The following is a 20,043-nucleotide window of genomic DNA, read 5'->3' as shown; positions in this document are numbered from 1 at the left end:
ACTTGAGATTCTCTCTCTCTCTCATCTTCTCTCTGCCCCTCCCCAACTTGTTCTCTCTCTCAAGAAACAAAACAAAACAAAACAAAAACAAACAAACAAAACCCAAGATCAGAATTAACATACTTTGAAAAACAGAGAGGAGGGGCGCCTGGATGGCTCAGTCGGTTAGACATCCAACTTCGACTCAGGTCATGATCTCACAGTTTGTGAGTTCCAGCCCCTCAACAGGCTCTGTGCTCACAGCTTGGAGCCTGGAACCTGCTTCGGATTCTGTGTCTCCCTCTCCCTTGTTCCTCTCCCGCGCTCGCTCGCTCTCTCTCTCTCTCTTTCTCAAAAATAAACATTTTTAAAAATTTTTTTAAAGAAAAGCAGAGAGGATCTTGATAGCAACATGCATTCTTTCCTTCTCTAAATCATAATACTTTCTTGAAGCCGCAGTGGCAGTCTTACCTAATCTATGAAGCCTGCTGTGATTTTTATCCTCTGACTTCCTGTTACACTTATAGTCTAACGCATGGCTTAGCCTTTAATCACAGAGCCTTTTATCCTTCCCCAATTATGGGTCTTCTTTCCCCAACTAGACTGAAACTCCCTAAGAACAGAGATGGCCCCTCAACCATCACGTCTAATACTTACTTTCTGGGGCCATAGCATCTGATGCAGTACAGAATATGTAACTATCTGTTAGGAACATTTGTTGATCTTCAATTTTGCAATTCAGTAATCTGATCAGCAGACCAGTCTAGTTTCTGATGCATACTTCGTGTCCCCAAAGACAAATCTCTAAGAATCCTTAAATTTACAAATATGTCAAAAATAGCCACTTCAATTTAGAGAGTTTCTAAATAATCTAGCATTTAAGATTTTCCCTCTTCCATTGGCTCTAGAAATCTAAGCTCCCCAAATCCTCTCTTTCCCTATTTTTCACCAACTAACAGCTGCAATGACTTCCAGAGTTCATGTCAGTACACAAATCATACTCCCATGGAAATCCGCAGTTCAGTGTGTTTGGTGAGCTCATGACACAATAAAACTTGAGGTCAGAGATTAAATTCTGTTTCCCAGCAAACAGCATTTGGTTTGACAAAATGCAACCAACGGTCTTTTCAATAAATACTTACACATGGCAAATTTTGCTTCTGAGGTAGTCAAAACATTTTTTTCATTTTATTAACATTTGGTTATAAAAACAACAAACCCCATAATTTTAGTTTTTCCTAAAAATTATACAGAGAACCAGTGAGTGCTTTTTCTTTCTTAGTTTATATTAACATAGAACTCTTTTTTTTTTTTTAATGTTTTATTTATTTCTGAGAGAGAGAGTGTGAGCAGGGAAGGGTCAGAGAGAGAGGGAGACACAGAATCTGAAACAGGCTCCAGGCTCTGGCTGTCAGCACAGAGCCCGATGCGGAGCTTGTACCCATGAACCATGAGATCATGACCTGAGCCAAGGTCAGCCACTTAACCAACTGAGCCACCCAGGCTCTCCTATATTAACACAGAACTCTTAAATATGAAATCTATCAATTTACTCAGACTGTCTAAAGTCCTCAATATTGGCAATTTCTCAAATGTAATTTGTTACAGAGAGAAAAAAAAATCAACTGCAGTCTTTTATTCTTTCTTGCTTCCTTCTTTCTTTCAATATTTCATGCTTACTAGGTACCCCTACTCTGTCAGGCACTGTATAAACAGTATAATCTAATCATGGAGACAAATGGAAACCAGAGATTGGGGCGCCTGGGTAGCTCAGTCAGTTAATGGTCTCACTCAATTTCAGCTCAGGTCATGATCTCACAGTTCATGGGTTCAAGCCCCACATTGGGCTCCGTGCTGACAGCTCAGAGCCTGCTTGAGAGTCTCTCTCTCTCTCTCTCTCTCTCTCTTTCTCTCTCTCTCTCTCTCCCCCTCTACCACTCTCTTTAAGAAAAAAAAAAGAAGAAAGAAAAAGAAAAAATAAACCAGAGATTGTGAACTGACAGCTTCCAGATCTATTGCAACCCACAGATGAATTTGGTTGACCATACAATGTCTTTGTCTTTTTCTTAATGTTTATTTATTTATTTTAAGTAATCTCTACACCCAAAGTGGGGCTCGAACTCACAGTCCCAAGATCAAGAGTTTGCATGCTCTTCTGAGTGGGCCAGCCAGGTACCCCACCATGTATTTTTTAAATTGAACTCTTTCCCTACCTTTTAAGACCAAGACATTTCCTACTAAAAAAAAATCAAGGTTCCAGATTATACAAAAAATTGGAAAATCCAATAGCACTGAGCCCCTTGCTCCCTCAAAAAAACAACCAGCACACCCAAGTGGGAAATACCCTGGTGAGAGACATGGAGTTCTCCTTAGTCCGCTTGTGATCTCCCCACCTCAGCACTAAGTTTGCAACTGCTCTGTTGAACAGTAACAGAAATAATCAATGCATGGTTACCGACAGCAGCAAATGCTATGAAGGAAAAACACACAGCTTGAGAGAATGTAATTTAGACTGAGGGTCAAGGATGGTTTCTTTGAGGACATGACTTTTTTTTTTAATGTTTATTTTTGAGAGAGAGAGAGTTCGAGCAGGGGAGGTGCAGAGAGGAGAGGGGGAGGGAGGATCTGATGGGGGCTCACGCTGACAGCACAGCACGGAGCCTAACAGGGGACTGGAACCCATGAACTGTGGGATCACCATCTGAGCCAAAGTTAGTTGCTCAACCGATTGAGCCACCCAGACACCCTCAAGGACATGACATTTTTAACTTTGTTCAATATTGACACTCACCTTTTATGAAGTATTTATCCAAATAATAATAAGTACCATTTATTGAGTGTATTGGTCTCTCTCTCTATCTCTCTCTCTCTCTCCCTCTCTCTCTCTCTCCCTCAAAATAAATAAAAACAAGGGTGCCTGGGTGGCTCAGTCGGTTGAGCGTCCAACTTCAGCTCAGGTCATGATCTTGTGATTCTTGAATTTGAGCACCGCGTCTGGCTCTATGCTGACAGCTCAGAGCCTAGAGCCTGCTTCAGATTCTGTGTCTCCCTCTCTCTCTGCCTCTCCCCTGCTCATGCTCTGCCTTTCTTTCTCCAAAATAAATAATAAAACATTTTTAAAAATAAATAAGTAAATAAAACATTAAAAATTAATAAATAAGTTTCTTAAAAAAGAAATGTAACTTTTTATTTTCTATACCTCAACTTAATTTTCATTTTGATTCCTCATTCCACTAATCTGACAGGCAGTTTTAACTTGTCAGGATTTCCCATTCCCTTCCCTGCTGTGCCAAGATCTAGGGAACTTGGCATTAGAGAAGTGATTTATTCCTCAGAGCATCAAATACAGTTTTTAAAATCTCACATTTGGGGTGCCTGGGTGGCCAGCCAGTTAAGCGTCTGAATCTCAGTTTCAGCTCAGGGCATGATCTCACAGTTCTTGGGTTCAAGCCTCGCGTCAGGCTCATAAAAAATCATTTTAAAAGATCATAAAAAAATATGAGATCTTGCCATTTGCAACAACATGAATGAACCCAGAGAGTATGATACCAAGTGAAATAAGTCAGACAGGGAAAGCCCAATATCATGCAATTTCACTTATACATAGAATCTAAAAAAAAAAGAAATGAACAAACAAACAAAAAAAGCAGAAAGACCCATAAATACAGAGAACTAGTGGTTGCCAGAGGGGAGAGGGTGGGGGATGGGGAAAATGGGTGAAGGGAAGTGGGAGGTACAAGCTTCCAGTTATGGAATGAATAAGTCATGGGGATGAACGGTACGACATGCGGAACATGGTCAGTGGTGTTCTAACAGTGCTGTGTGGTGACAGATGGTAGCTACACTTGTGCAGAGCACAGCATGACATTTGGAGTTATCAAATCACTATGTTGTCCACCTGAAACTAATGTAACGCTGTGTGTCAACTCTACCTCAATACAACATAAACAAATACATATAGACATAAATATGTAATAAAGCACAAACTAAAGCATGTTAAAGAATAAACGATTTGGATAACAAAGATATCTATAATGAAGTTTAAAACATAAAGAAAGGAAATAAGGATCAAGAAAACAGAAGCAAGGGGCTCCTAGGTGGCTCAGTCAGACAAGGGACCAACTCTTGACTTGGGCTCAGGTCATGATCTCACAGTTTTTGATACTGAGCCCCACATCGGCTCTGCACTGTCAGCATGGAGCCTGCCTTGGATTCTATATCTCCTCTCTCTCTGCCTCTTTCCCTGCTCACGAGCTCGCTCTCTCTCTCTCTTTCTCTCTCCAAATAAATTTTAAAAAAAGAAAGAAAATGTTTTTAAGAATTGAGAACATTTTGTTCTTAGTACCCAAAAAGCCAATGTAAAGAAGAAACTTAGGTGTCTCAGAAAAGAAAAAATACACTATTCCTTAATGGACTTATTTATCGATTAAGTTGAGTCTCTTGGAAACAATAATATTTAAATGATTGGAGAATAACAGCTTAATGGAGAACAGAATGAGGTAAGAGAGATACTGAAGCTACAACAGTATCATAAAGTTCTTCGAGATTCATGAAAAATGAAAAGATAGGGGCGCCTGGGTGGCTCAGTCGGCTAAGCATCCGACTTTGGCTCAGGTCATGATCTCACGGTTCGTAGGTTCAAGCCCCGCGTCGGGCTCTGTGCTGACAGCCAGCTCAGAGCCTGGAGCCTGCTTCAGATTCTGTGTCTCCCTCTCTCTCTGACCCTCCCCTGCTCATGCTGTCTCTCTCCCTCTCTTAGAAATAAATAAAACGTTAAAAAAAATGAAAAGATAATCTGATGTATTTGTTTCTTTAAAGCAATTTTGAGGAATGTAGGAAAAATTTGTATGTGGTAGTTTGGTCATTTTATTCCCATTTATGGCTATTACAGAAATTGGAGACTTCAAGACCAAATATATATTTAAGGATGAATAATACTGCCATTTAGTAAATTATTACCACTATTAATCCAAATCAACTGAAATTGTTCCTTGAAAGTCGGAGTTAACCGAAGTCAGAGATAGTATAAAAGCATTAAGAAAATTAAAAGGCAAATTTTGTCTGTAAGTAAAATCAAATCAAACAAGCACTTTTCAAGGCTCAGATATGAGTTACTGACCTGGCAGAAGCCTAGTTCAAGAAGCAAATAACACAGGGAATTCATGGTTGGACCAGAACTAACTAGCACTGTCCAGGTCTGCCATGCTAACTCCACCAATGATGGAATGCCTTTTGGGGAAGGGGGAAAGGAGAGAGAGAGAGAGAGAGAGAGAGAGAGAGAAATTGTGTTAAGAACTGCTTTCCCATGTTCTTCCTGTAAGAAAAAGAAAATGCTTATTTACTGAATGGAAGTACATCCAAGAATACCTATCATTTCAATGACAAGAAAGATCATGACAATAATAATTAAATTGTATGCATGTGAATTTCAGAGAAAGCCTATGAAAAAAGAAGCGTAGTTAATCAGCCTTAATCTTGTTCTAAGGTTACCACCCCAGTAGGTTTAAACACAAAGCCCTTTGGGAGCCACATCAACTGCTCTAGATGGTTCAAATGCATTGTCATTGGGATGAATAAATGGAACCCTTCTGACCTGAAAGAGTTAAGAAGATTCCCCTCCCCACAAAAGTATTACTAAGGAGATCCCTGAGATATTATCTGGCCCTGGAAAGAAAAGAACCCGTTTGTTCCCAAAGTTTTCTACTCATAAAGCCCAGCAAAGAGCCCTCCTTTTTCCTACATTCAACCCCCATGCCTGCCTACCCTACAAACCCTATTTTGTAAACCAAAATTTCGAACTAGAAGGCTGGCTTTTCTCATGAGGCAAAGAAAAAACCCCTGTGATTAATGCTTTGGCTAAAAGCATAGAATATAAAATGGGAAGATTATTTATGGTTCTTCTCTTTAGGAGCTAATAGAGTCAGACGTTAGCCTAAAAGGTTGGAAATCCTACAGTGGGATTTTTTTTTTTCCAACAGATATAAGTGGTTTCTGCTTTAGCATAAATACTGTCTGCAGTAAGCTGTAAGCACTAATAATTTTGCTATAAGTGCTCAGTCAAAGGGAGATGAACATTTTAAATGTTATTAAAAAATGGACAGCATATTATCTTGAAAGCTGTGGTGAAATACTGACCTAAGTGACAAGCATTGCTTTCTGTGCCATGTTTGAAGATGGACGGTGGTCAGAGGGATTTACCAGGCCACTCTCCCAGAGAGCCAAATCACATTCAGTAGCTCAAAATGTAATATAGATTGAATTTTCCATTTCTAGTTATATTTTCCCCAAGGCTGTTCCATTTCTTTTTCCTAAACTGTTCATTCTTCTTGGGTTAATTCTGTTTGAAAGACCTGCTTTGCTAATTATCCAAGACAGGCAAGAAAGCTTGATTTCACTACCTTTCACATCATCAAAACTTAATTTGGCAGAGAGAGGTTTTGTGGTTTTGTTTGTTTGTTTGTAGAGTATTTCCAGTGAAACGCTTTTGGCATTTTTGTTCCTTTTTTTTTTTTTTTTTTTTTTTTTTTGAAGTCTTTTTCTTAAAGTAAACTCTATCCCCAACATGGGGCTCAAACTCACAACCCCAGGATCAAGAATCGCATGCTTTACCACTGAGCCAGGCAGGCACCCCTCATTCCCTTTTTAAAAATCAGGAGCACTGGGGCGCCTGGGTGGCTTAGTCGGCTAAGCGTCCGACTTTCGCTTAGGTCATGACCTCGCGGTTTGTGGGTTCGAGCCCCGCGTCGGGCTCTGTGCTGACTGCCAGCTCAGAGCCTGGAGCCTGCTTCAGATTCTGTGTCTCCCTCTCTCTCTGACCCTCCCCTGCTCNAAAACATTTAAAAAAAAAAAAAAAAAAAAAAAAAAAATCAGGAGCACTAAAAGTTTTCTCTTCTTTAGTGGTATTCTTTTTAAAAAATTAGATTTAATGAATTATTCAAAACAGAGAAAAAACAATTTCAAAATAAAAAGGCTTGAAGTGAAATGTTCAGACAACAGTATTGCCTCTTTACAATAAAAGAGATTTCCAGAAAACAGATGTGCGGGTTGTCAGCAAGCCAACAATGGCTTACTGGTCTAATTTGGGGGGTGATGAAAACGTTTATATGCACAGAAACAGCACCATTACTGAATAATTCCAAGGATGATTTTGGTCAAAGTGACCAATGAGTAACAGCACCTTGGAGGGACAAACAGCTCCAGAGGAGTCCGATCTCCTTGTGAGTTGAAAAGTCTAGATACGGGCTGACATTGGGGGAGTATTCTAGGTCAGACTTCCTCAGTATGTTCAGAGTGTTGGGCAAACATGTATTGACCTGAAAGCAGTTCACGAATCTTCAGGGTTCAATTTCTTAACAGAAAAAATACAATCTAAAGTAAAGACAAGGGTTCCTGGGTGGCTCAGTCAGTTAAGCAGCCGACTTTGGCTCAGGTAGTGATCTCAGGGCTTGTGAGTTCGAGCCCCATGTCGGACTCTGTGCTGACAGCTCAGAGCCTGGAGCCTGCTTCAGATTCTGTGTCTCCCACTCTCTCTGAAACTTCCCTGCTTGCACTCTGTCTCTCAAAAACAAGTAGCTGTTAAAAAATAATAACTTTTAAAAAATTCATTTAAAAAAATGAAGTAAATAAGGCACAGACAGGTTTATGTATTATAGACCTAGATCAATCTGTTCCAATAGGAAACAGATAACACAAACTAGGTAATTAAATATTGTTAAATGAAATACCACAGAGAGGGTGGCTTAAGCGACTGGAATTTTACTGTCTCACACTTCTGGGGGGCTGAAGTCCAAAATCAAGGTGCCGGCAGGGTTGATTTCTTCTGACGGCTGTGAGCGAAGGACCTCTCTCCTTGGCCTGTCCATGCCTCTCTTCCCGCTGTGCCTTCACATTCCCTTCCCTCTACCTCTGTGTCTAAACTTCTCCTTTCAGGAAGAACAACAATCTTACTGGATTAGGTCCCACCCTGTTGACCTCACTTTAATTTGATTCCCTCTGTAAAGATTCTCTGATTGGCGCGGAGAGGGAGGGGATATAATTGAACGGAACCCATAACAGCTGTAGACCGCCTTTGAGGAAATCAACAAGAGACAGCGCAGCATCCTGGGGCTGATCGCACCAGGGAGCTGTTTCAACTCTCGGCATGCAGAGCTTATCAGAGCCCAGAGAGAGACAGCTCTCCTATAGGAACTAGGGCTTTCAGCGAAAGGACTCGGTCAACGACGACGAGCTGCATCCTGGCAGGAATGGAGCTGGAGAGGGGAAGGAGAAAATGCCCTGACCGCACTCACCTCCTGCCCTTCTATCTCCTGCTGGCTCCTCCCATAGATCCTCCCATGGACCAACAGGAAGCTAAAGCGCAAGGCCATAGATCAGTAAAGCCTCCCAGGGTACTCTGCAGGGTACGGATCGGTAAAGGGTGAACCTGGAGTGATGCCCAGAAGATAGCCAATAAATTGCCTATTAAAATTCATAAAACCAGTTAGTGGGTATGCAAGAGTTCTGTATGTTTCTACTTTTCTCTATATTTTTAAAATAATTTACAGTAAAAATTTTTATTTTATTTTTTTTATTTTAGAGACTGTGTGAGAGTGTGGGATAGAGGCAGAGAGAGAGAGAGAGAGAGAGAACCTCAAGCAGGCCCCACACTCAGCAGGGAGCCCAATGTGGGGCTCGATCCCATGACCCTGGGATCATAACCCAAGCCGAAATCAAGAGTTGGACACTCACCGGGTCGATTGAGCCATCCAGACTTCCCTACAGGTAAAGATTTTTAAAGAAATTTACAGTGTATGTATTATGGAGATGGGGGAAATACATATAGTATAATCACTACATATATTTTGAAAGATATACTAAAAAATATAGCAATGTTGATCTCCTGGTTGGGGGCGCCAGGGAGAGTTTTTATTTTCATTTTCTTTTAAGAAGTGTTTTAGAGACACCTGGCTGACTCAGTAGGTGGAGCACACAACTCTCGGTCCTTGGGTGGTGAGTTCGCACCCCACGCTGTGGGTAGAGGTTACTTAAAAGAAAAAAGAAAAGTTCTTTACAGGAATGGAGACTACCAGGAAAGCAAAACTGCTGGCAACAATTAGGGATGTAGTATGAGCGAGTAGATCTCTTTGAGTAGGGAGAAGAAGACTTCTGGAAAGATGCTTAGGATACAGGGGGTTGGCTTTTGATGGAAGAGTTTCCAGAGATCAGAGTACAGCGGTTGGAAGATAAATGGGAGAAAGGAAATGTAGAACAATGTGGAATTTAAACCAGAGGAGAGGCTGATACAAAGGGCTTGCATTTGGACGATGGCCAGACATTCAGAGGGTCCTGTATGAGGCACTGAGGAATTAACTACCTTCAGTGTTCTAAAAAGAACTCTGATGTCAGTTATTTTTAAACCCCAGGTGTCAGAAGCCTGACCTCACCAGCAATCAACAATCTTTGCTTAGAGCTCTAACCAGAACGTGTTGGGAAGTCTTTTATGGATCCTCAAACAAAACAAAAACCAACCCTTTCCTAAGGAGTACCAGAAGACTCAGGCTTCCTTTGATGAGGACATGAACAGAGCTGACATTGGTTCTTTGGAGTCGCCGTCCTAAGGTTTTCTACATGACTTCTGCAATGTTGTAGTAGGATCTCTGTTTTTATATGGCTGAACAGATGTAAAGTTTTAACTTCGATAGAAGGTTACAGCATAAATTCCATATGCTTTTATAAGTTCTCTGACACGGTAAATAAAGTAAAAAAAAAAAATCTGCATCTACACATATGCTATAAAAGTCTCATACCACTTTTCATCAGAAGACTAGGAGTTACGTACCAAGCATGTGCAAACATGTAATGTTAGAGCTTTCCAGCTCAAAAAAATAGTAAGCTCTTTCTCAAACTAACAATGATTATATTCCTCAGAGAGCTATGAATATGTAAAGCTTGAAGTTTTTATGTCCAACTGTTCTTAAAGTTATTTGAGGGCAGAAAAAGGTCACTAGGATTTTTGAAAATCATTTTATACAGATAGAGCAGAACTGGTCTACTCTAACACCCGCTGCCACCACCACCCCCCCCCCCCAGCTCTGAAATGGAAAGAAACCTGCCTTGCTGAAACCTGAACAGCCTGGCATCACTTCAGAAAGAGAATATTTTCAGAAAAAGAATATTTTTACATTGGAATGCATTCTCAGATTTGATCATTGGCTGTTACCTATTAAAGCTGTTTTCACTCGAAAGAATGTGACTTCTCATGATAAAACCAATTAAGAAAATAATTTTTTTCCTGAAATTTGGATTGTACCAAGTAAGAGAGGAAACAAATTCCAAACATCATGACTTAATTAGTGCATTCACGTTTCCTACCAGTCTAAATATATATATAGAAACTTGGAGTGAAATGTAGAGAAAGAAGCTGAAAGACTATTTCTAAAATCCAATTAAGGTTCAAAGTATTCTCACTCATGTTAAAATTAATCTTTCATTCCTCACCAAAATATTTAGTTTGGCTTGGAGTAGCGACCTCCTTCTAAGGTGCTCAAGCCTTTATAACAAGCTAGCTGTGCGTTGTCACTGAATTCTTATAAACAAAACGGTCTGAAACATGGTATAGCTGCTCATTCTTTTTTTTTTTTTTTTAAGGTCTATTTATTTAAGTAACCTCTACACCCAATCTGGGGCTCAAACTCACAACCCTGAGATCAAGAGTCACGTGTTCTTCTGACTGAGCCAGCCAGGCGCCGCTATACTTGCTCATTCTAAGTGATGAACCTTTCAGATGATATGCAGATTTCCACCCATATAGGGGAAATCTATATATTGGTAAAGATAGATATTCAATATATTATTGATGGTGGTAACATTGGTGGTAAGGGGGGATTGGAATGATATCCTTGAATTATTTGCCAATTAAAATTTAAAGAGAAACACTAATGGTTAAAATGGTAAATTTTATATTCTGCATATTTTACCACAATAAAAAATTGCCCCCCACATTATGTTCATACCACCTAAAAACATATAATTTTTGTTTGCCAATCCTATTTTAATAAAGCTGGAAAAATATTCAAGGGTGAAAATACCCAGAAAATATGAGACAAACATTTACATACATTGAAGGAGTTCTGGTACTGCCTTGAATAAATAATGCAATTGCATTGAGCGCTTTGATTATGACGTGGTGAACCTATATACCTCACGCTGAGCGACATTGCAACCTGAAATGGCCAGCTGGTGCAGAAAAGAAATCGAGCCACTCTGCAAATTTCATATTAATGAAATGATTATAGTCTCTTAAAGAGCAAAAGTAATACTTCTCAGTCCTTAATTTCAAGAGTTGAGACATATCTATCATCTTAGGACTATAAGATTTTAAGAAAGGAAGGGACCATTTTACAAATAAAGAACACTGATCCCAGATGAGAATAAAGGATTTTCCCCAGATCATATATGCTACTCTAGACTATCAGTCTCATTCACTGAGCCAACAAACATGTATTTAGTGCCTACTATGGGCCAGCCATTGTGAATTGTCCTGACTATGAAAATGGCTAGGATGCTTGGACCCCACTCCCCTACCCCCCATGGGAGGGCCTGTCAAGCAAGGTAGTCAAGATGACCATAGTCCAGTGTAGTGAGTACAATAAATGCTAGCTTGCCCTGGCTTCCGTGACAGTGCCGAGAGTGATTATCTCTCTCAACCATTCTTTATGAGAAAGGATAGAAAAGAATTTATTTTAAAAAAAAAAAAAAAGGTTACCTTTTAACCAGATCCCTATTCAATAAGTAAGCCAGGAAGGAAAAGGAGGTGTTAAAGTCAAGAGTTCATTGTGGCCGCTGTACTCAAGGATAAGGGCAGCTGGGAGTGTGTGGGAGGAAGGAATGGAAAACCTTGAAGCTCTCAGGCAGACAGGATTCCAGATGTCTAATGACCTTGTGCTAAATCACTCAGATTTTATTCTGCAAGTCACAAAGGTGGTACATTCAAGTTGGGGATTGGACTTGTATTTTAAAAGATAATTATCAGGCGCCTGGGTGGCTCAGCCAGTTAAGTGTATGACTCGGTTTTGGCTCATGTCATGATCACCCAGTTTGTGAGTTCGAGCCCTGCAAGGGGCTCTGTGTTGATAGTACGGAGACTGCTTGGGATTCTCTCTCTCTCTCTCTCTCTCTCCCTCTCTCTCTCTCTCTCTGCCCCTACCCTGCTCATGCTGTCTCTGTCTCTCTCAAAAAAGAAAAAAAAGAAAAAGAAAACAGCTTTAAAAAGATCATTCTCACTCACAGTGAGCTGGAGAATAGATTATAAAAGAAGAAACTGGCACCTGGGGGGCCTGTCACAGAGCTATGGCAGTGCTATTATTTTTTTTTTAAGTTTATTTATTTATTTTGAGGCAACAAAGACAGGTGGCTCAGTCCGTTAAGTGACCAATTCTTGGTTTCACCTCAGGTCACAATCTCATGGTTTCATGAGTTTGAGCCCCGTGTAGGGCTCTGCGCTGACAGCACAGGGCCTGCTTGGGATTCTCTTTCTCTCCCTCTCTTTCCTCTGCCTTTTCTTCACTTGTGCTGTCTCTGTCTCTAAAAAATAAATAAATAAACTTTAAAAACAAAAGCAAATGGCAACAAAGAATACATGGGTTTGCATCTGAAAGTATAGTTCTAGAAGATATCAATTTGTAAGGTTCAAAGCCATGGAAAGAATCCAATCACTCAGAAAAATATACGAAGCAAGAAAGAAAAGCTTAAAGGGTGGACAGAGGATATGAAACCAACAAAAGAAATTAATGAAGGGCACGGCAAGGTGACCAAGGCCCATCTGGTGTGACCCGCAAGGGCAGCCACGGATGTAAAAGGTTCTGATCTATGCCAAACAGAGAGGTCATTTGGATGTAACCCAAAATCCAGCTGCCTGCCTGTCCACAAGTGCTTCGGTCATCTAGGGTCAATATGTAGTTCATGATTAGAATTAGCCTGTGAGGGTTACGTGAGTGGCTCAGTCCATTGAGCATCGGACTTCGGTTCAGGTCATGCTCTCACAGTTTGTGGGTTCAAGCCCCACATCGGGCTCTTTGCTGACAGCTCAGAGCCTGGAGCCTGCTTCGGATTCTGTGTCTCCCTCTCTCTCTGCCCCTGTCCCCACCCCTCTCAAAAATAAATAAATGTTAAAAAATAGTTTAGAATTAGCCCGTGGAAGTGGAAACTGGCACAATCTGTCTAGAGGCTAATTTGACAACTGCTTTATTTCTAATGCTGCTAAGAGAGAAAATCTGAAAACTCATTGATGGGGCATCTGGGTGGCTCAGTCAGTCAGTTAAGCGTCAGACTTAAGGTCAAGTCATGATATTGAAGTTTAAGAGTGCAAGCCACAAATGGAGTTCCCTGCTGACAGCCCAGAGCCCACTTCGGATCCTCTGTCCTCTCTCTCTACCCCTCCCCTGCTCACTTACTCTCTCTCTAAAACTAAAAAACTAAACATTAAAAAAAGAGTTCTTATAGAGAACGAACTGGTGGTTGCCAGAGGGGAGGTGGTGGAGGGGATGGGGAAGAGAGGTGAAGGGGATTAACAGTACTTGCATCATGATGAGCACTGAATAACGTACAGAATTGTTAAAAACACTATATTGTACACCTAAAACTAATAGAACACTGTATGTTAATTGTACTGGAATTTTTAAAAATATTTTTTTAAGTTCCCATCACAAGAAAAAAATTCCTTAATTATGTGTGGCGATGAATGTTAACTATGCTGATTGTAATGTGTATAAACATTGAATCATGGGGCGCCTGGGTGGCTGAGTCACTTAAGCGTCCGACTTCAGCTCATGATCTCACGGTTCATGGGTTCCGGCCCCGCGTCCGGCTCTGTGCTGACAGCGAGCTCAGAGCCTGGAGCCTGTTTCAGATTCTGTGTCTTCCTCTCTCTCTGCCCCTCCCCCACTCATGCTCGGTCTCTGTTTCAAAAATAAATTTTAAAACTATTTAAAAAGTTTTTTAAAAACACAATTAAAAAAACATTGAAGCATTATGTTCTAAATCTGAAACTAACATAATGTGGTTTGCAATTGTACCTTAAAAAAAAAAGGCTCCCTGTCCAACCTATATTCAGGGGGAAATCTAGTGTCTGTCCCCAAACCTCCAAGGATTCTTGTGGGAAAGCAGGGTTTAACATCTCTCCCAGTTACCGCTGTGTTAGTACACACAAACGGCTTTCCATTGCACTTCACAAATACTGCATTTTTTACAAGCTGAGGGTTCGTGGTGACCTTGCATCAAGTGAGTCTGTTGATGCCATTTTTCCAACAGCATCAGCCACCTTTGTATCTGTCACACTTGGGCAATTCGCACAATATTTCAAACGTTTTTGTGATTATATTTGTTATGGTGATCTGTGATGGGTGATGTTTGAAGTCACCACTGTCATTGTTGGGGATGCCACAAACAGCGCCCATATACGGTGATGAGTTTAACTGTTAAACGTGTGTTCTGACTGTTCCACCAACCAGCCATTCCCCCATCTCTCTGTCTCTCTCTGTCTCTCTCTGTCTCTCTGTCTCTCTCTCTCTATCTATCTCCCCTTAGGTCTCCCCATTCCCTGAGACACAAAATATTGAAATTAGCCCAATTAATAACCCCACAATAGCCTGTAAGTGTTCAAGTGAAAGGAAGAGTCACATGTCTCTCACCTTAAATCAAAAATTAATTTTTTATGGGTTGTTTCTTTGGGAGGGTGGGAGAGAGAGAGATAGAGTATGAGCAGTAGGAGAGGCAGAGAGAAAGGGAGACACAGAATTCGAAGCAGGCTCCAGGCTCTGAGCTGTCAGCCCAATGTGGGGCTCTAACTCACAAGCCATGAGATCATGACCTGAGCCAAAGTCAGACACTTAATCGACTGAGCCACCCAGGCCTCCCTAAATCAAAAATTAGAAATGATTAAGCTTAGTGAGGAAGTTGTCAAAAGCTGAGATAGGCCAAATGCTAGGTTTCTTGAGCCAAACAGGCAAGTCGTGAATGCAAAGGAAAATTTCTTGAAGGACATTAAAAATGCTATTTTAGTGAACACACAAATGGTAAGAAGGTGAAGCAGCTTCATTGCTGATACAGAGAAAGTTTGAATGATCTGGAGAGAAGGTCAAACCAGCCACAACATTCCCTTAAGCCAAAGCATCATCCAGACCAAGGTCCTAACTCTCTTCAATTTTATGGAGCCTGAGAGAGGTGAGGAAGCTGCAAAAGAAAAGTTTGAAGCTGATAGAGGTTGATTCATGAGGGTTAAGAAAAGAAGTCCTGTCAATAAAACAAAAGCAGGAAGTGCTGATATAGAATCTGCAGCGAGTTATCCAGAAGGTCTAGCTAAGGTAATTAACGAAGGCAGCTATGCTAAATGACAGATTTTCAACGTAAAGAAAACAGTCTTATCGTGGAAGAAGATGCCATCCAGGACTTTCATAGTTAGAGAGGAGAAGTCACTACTGGCTTCAAAGCTTCAAAGAACAGGCTGACTCTCTTGTCAGGGGCTAATGCAGCTGATGACTTGAAGTGTCAAGAGCCAAAGCTCACTTATCATTTTCAAAATCCCAGGGCCCATAAGAATAATGCTCAATCTACTCTGCCTGCGCTCTACAAATAGAACTACAAAGCCTCGATGACAGCACATCTGTTTACAACATGGCTTACGAATATTTTAAGCTCTCCATTGAGATCTGCTGCTCAGAAAAAAAATATTCCTTTCAAAATATGATGGCTCGACAATGCACGTGTTCACCCAAGAGCTCTGATGGACACATACGATGAGATGAATGTTGTTTTCATGCCTGCTAACACAGCATCCATTCTGCAGCCTGTGGTTCAAGGTGTAATTTTGACTTTCAAGTCTTATAATTCAAGAAATGCATTATCATGGGGCCACTTGGGTGGCTCAGCTGGTTGAAGATCTGACTCTTGATTTCAGCTCAGGTCATGAGCCCAGGGTCATGGGACCGAGACCTGCATCACTGGGTGTGGAGCCTGCTTAAGATTCTCTCTCTCTCTCTCTCTCTCTCTCTCTCTCTTCCTCTCTCTCTCTCTCTCTCTCTCTCTCTCAAATAAAAATTTTAAAAAATGTATTTCATAAGGCTACAGCTTCCATAGATAGTGATTCTTCTGGGCACTCTTTACTGGGCAAAGCAAATTGAAAATCTTCTGGAAAGGATTCACCATTCTAGATGTCATTAAGAACATTTGTGATTCAAGGGGCACCTGGGTGGCTTAGTTGGTTAAGCGTCCGACTTTCACTTAGGTCATGATCTCGCGGTTTGTGGGTTCGAGCCCCACGTCAGGCTCTGTGCTGACTGCCAGCTCAGAGCCTGGAGCCTGTTTCAGTCTGTGACTCCCTCTCTCTCTGACCCTCCCCTGCTCACTCTGTCTGTCTCTCTCTCTTTCTCTCCTAGAAATAAATAAAAAACATTAAAAAAAAAAAAAAGAACATTTGTGATTCATGAGAAGAAGTCAAAAGATCAACATTAAAAGGAATTTGGAAGAAATTGATCCTAACCCTTATAGGTAAGTTTGAGGGATTCAAGGCTTCAGGAGAGGAAGTAACTGCAGATGTTGTGAAAATAGCAAGAGAACTAGAATTGGAAGAAGAGTCTGAAGAGCTGAATGGCTGCAACCTCCTGATAAAACATGACTCGATGAAGAGTTGCTTCTTATGGATGAGTAAAGAACATGCTTTCTTGAGATGGAATCTACTCCTGGTGAAGATGCCGTGAAGACTATTGTAAGGATGACAAAGGATTTAAAATATTCTATAAACTTAGTTGATAAAGCAGTGACGGGGTTTGAGAGGATTGACTCTAATTTTGAAAGAAGTTCTCCTGGGGCGCCTGACTGGCTTAGTCAGTGGAGCATGCAACTCTCGATCTCAGGATTGTGAGTTTGAACTCCACATTGGGTATAGAGATAATTTAAAATGTTTTTAAGGTGGGGGGGAGGAAAGAAGTTCTACTGTGGGTAAAATGGTACCAAACAGCATTGCATGTGACAGAGAAATCATTCATGAAATGAAGAGTCAAGGCAGCAAACCTCACTGTTGCCTTATTTTAAGAAATTGCCCTAGCCACCCCAGCCTTCAGCAACCACCACCCAAGATCAGTCAGCAGCCATCAGAATCAAAGCAAGACCCTCCCCCAGAATAAAAGGTTATGACATGTTGAAAGCTCAGATGATGGTTAGCATTTTTTAGCAATAAGATTTTTTTAATCAAGATATGTACATTTTTTGTTTAGATAAAATGCCATTGCACACTCAATGGACTATAGTATAATGTAAACATGACTTTCCTATGCACTGGGAAACCAAAAAATTCATTTGATTCACTGTCTTGTGATTTTTGCTGGAGCTGAACCTTGCAATATCTCCGATATATGCCTGTATCTTGATTTCACTGGACTTTTAGGCTTCACTCTTGAGTTTTTACCTCCTATACATGCTACACATCACTATGAACAGTAGTGGCGGTCACTGACTCTAATTCAGCCAGTTGTTGTTTTTTTCCTTCAAATCTCTCCTGTCCTGTTCTTAGAATTCTTTGCAGAACTCTGTAATAATAACAAATTGCATAGGGCTTTCCTCCATCCAGTTAGTACATAATCAGAAACTGTGATGTGTGAGTCCTAGTTACCTCCACAATAGGGACTAGTCATCTCAGCAGTCAGCCGTAGCCACAGAGGCATCTAAAGTTTTGAAACTACATGTGACTTCTATCAGTATCTTGTCATTGTCCTTTATTACCCTTTCCCAGAGATCTGTCAGTATTAAACATCCCTAAACGTTGGCCAGATGACAAATAGAAGTCCTCAATTCTTGTTCTAATCCAATATTAGGCAGCATGTGGCCTCCTCCAAGGGCTCCGCTGATTTTCTAGCCACCTGCCCTATAGAATAAGCCCATTCTGCAAGGGATCCTCTCCCAGCAACTGCAGCAAAATAAGAACTTTGGCTCAACCAAAGCACACCTACCTAGGACCTCCTTTCCTCTTTCTGGAACTCTGTGGCCACAGGTTTGCACACTGATTTCCAGGATTCTCTCTCAGAGGTTATTTCTGGAAGTTCTTGGTCTTGATCACTCTAGGAAGCTCACACAGTGTACATACACAACGGTCCCTCTGCCTAAAACCTCCCCTCTTGAACTATAACTTCAAAGACCATCTCAAGTAGTTTCAATAAGTTCTCTGACTTCGAAGTCTTGTTCAAGAACCAAAATAGCCTGTGCAAGTTAATATATTAGCAACAGTTGGGTAGGTGTTATGGTCCTAGCAAAGATGTACTCCTGGCTCAATTCTGGCTCAATGCTGGCTCAATTCCAACATGCAGTTGGATCTGCACCAGAGTTCAAACTGCTGTAACCCTGGATCCCCAAGTGTAACCCATGAGTCAGTCACCTGGATGTCTGCCCATCCTCCAGACTGCAGGGTTTACTCCACATCATGACATTTAAATCCAAATGACTCCAATAACATTCCATGTAGGTAAGACACCTAGGATCTCACTTCCCATATCTCTGAGAATTCTAAAGAAAAACATATCAGGAGCGCCTGGGTGGCTCAGTCAGTTGAGCGTCCGACTTCAGCTCAGGTCATGATCTCATGGTTCATGGGTTCAAGCCCCGTGTCGGGCTCTGGGCCGACAGCTCAGAGCCTGGAGCTTGCTTTGGATTCTATATCTTCCTTTCTCTCTGTCCCTCTCCTACTCATTCTCTGTTTCTCTCTGTCTCAATAATAAATAAATATTTAAAAAAAATTTTTTTTAATTTCTAGGAGAGAGAGAGAGAGAGACAGCGCGAGCAGGGGAGGGTCAGAGAGAGAGGGAGTCACAGACTGCAACAGGCTCCAGGCTCTGAGCTGGCAGTCAGCACAGAGCCCGAAGTGGGGCTCAAACCCACGAACTGCGAGATCATGACCTAAGCGAAAGTCGGACGCTTAACCGACTAAGCCACCCAGGTGCCCCAAACATTTAAAAATTTTTTTAAAAAAAGAAAAAAGGAAAACATATCTCCTTATCTCTTGTTTCAACACCCTACCTCTACTGAATTCTCAGTCCCTGTTGCATGTTGTCCTGTGTAGCTTTTTCCTCCTCAAAATCATGCTTTGAAAGCATCCCACCCTTTGATCATTCCTTGTTATTTTTATCCTTCCAATTTACTGACTCTGGATCCCCTGCTCTAGCTATTTTTTTTATCCCACAGGGATCTTTAATCCATTAGCCTAATCATTTTTTCACTTTCTTCACTGCTCTCATGTTCTTACTTCCATCTTAGTAATAGTAATAATCTACTATTACTCTTAGATTCTGTGACCCAGCACTACTTCTAGGAAAATACTCTTAACGTCTGGCTCCTCTCTGTCTTCTTTGCATTTGCCTAGGAAATCCCAGTCCTGACTAGACCCCTACATACAATCCATGACCCTATGTAAGCAGAGTCCATAACTGCAGAAAGTCACACAACCATGCTGATTGTTGTCACATTAAATTTATTATCACAAACCCCAAATAGAGGAATTAAAGCCATCAGACAATTCTACTGTATGCCCTAGAAAATTCCCTTACTCATTCTTTTTTTTTTTTTTTTTCTAGGAGAGAGAGAGAGACAGCGTGAGCAGGGGAGGGTCAGAGAGAGAGGGAGTCACAGACTGAAACAGGCTCCAGGCTCTGAGCTGGCAGTCAGCACAGAGCCCGACGCGGGGCTCGAACCCACGAACCGCGAGATCATGACCTAAGCAAAAGTCGGATGCTCAACCGACTAAGCCACCCAGGCGCCCCTCCCTTACTCATTCTTGAAAAGGACTACTTTAGATCTTCTCTGTGCTTACACCTCCAGCACCATTGCTCCCTTCACTCTCAGCTGATAACCTTACCTCATGCTTCATTGAGAACATGGATGCAATCATATAAAAATCTTCACAAACTGGGGCTCCTGGGTGGCCCAGTCAGTGAAGCATCCAATTCTTGATTTTAGCCAAGTCATGATCCCAAGGTCATAGGATCGAGCCCCATTTTGGGCTCTGTGCTGACAGTGTGGAGCCTGCTTGGAATTCTCTCTCTATCT

The sequence above is a fragment of the Hyaena hyaena genome, unplaced genomic scaffold, assembly GCF_003009895.1.
Source record: "Hyaena hyaena isolate Hyena2069 unplaced genomic scaffold, ASM300989v1 scaffold_72, whole genome shotgun sequence".
Classification (NCBI taxonomy): domain Eukaryota; kingdom Metazoa; phylum Chordata; class Mammalia; order Carnivora; family Hyaenidae; genus Hyaena; species Hyaena hyaena.
Note: the sequence above shows the minus strand (reverse complement) of the source record.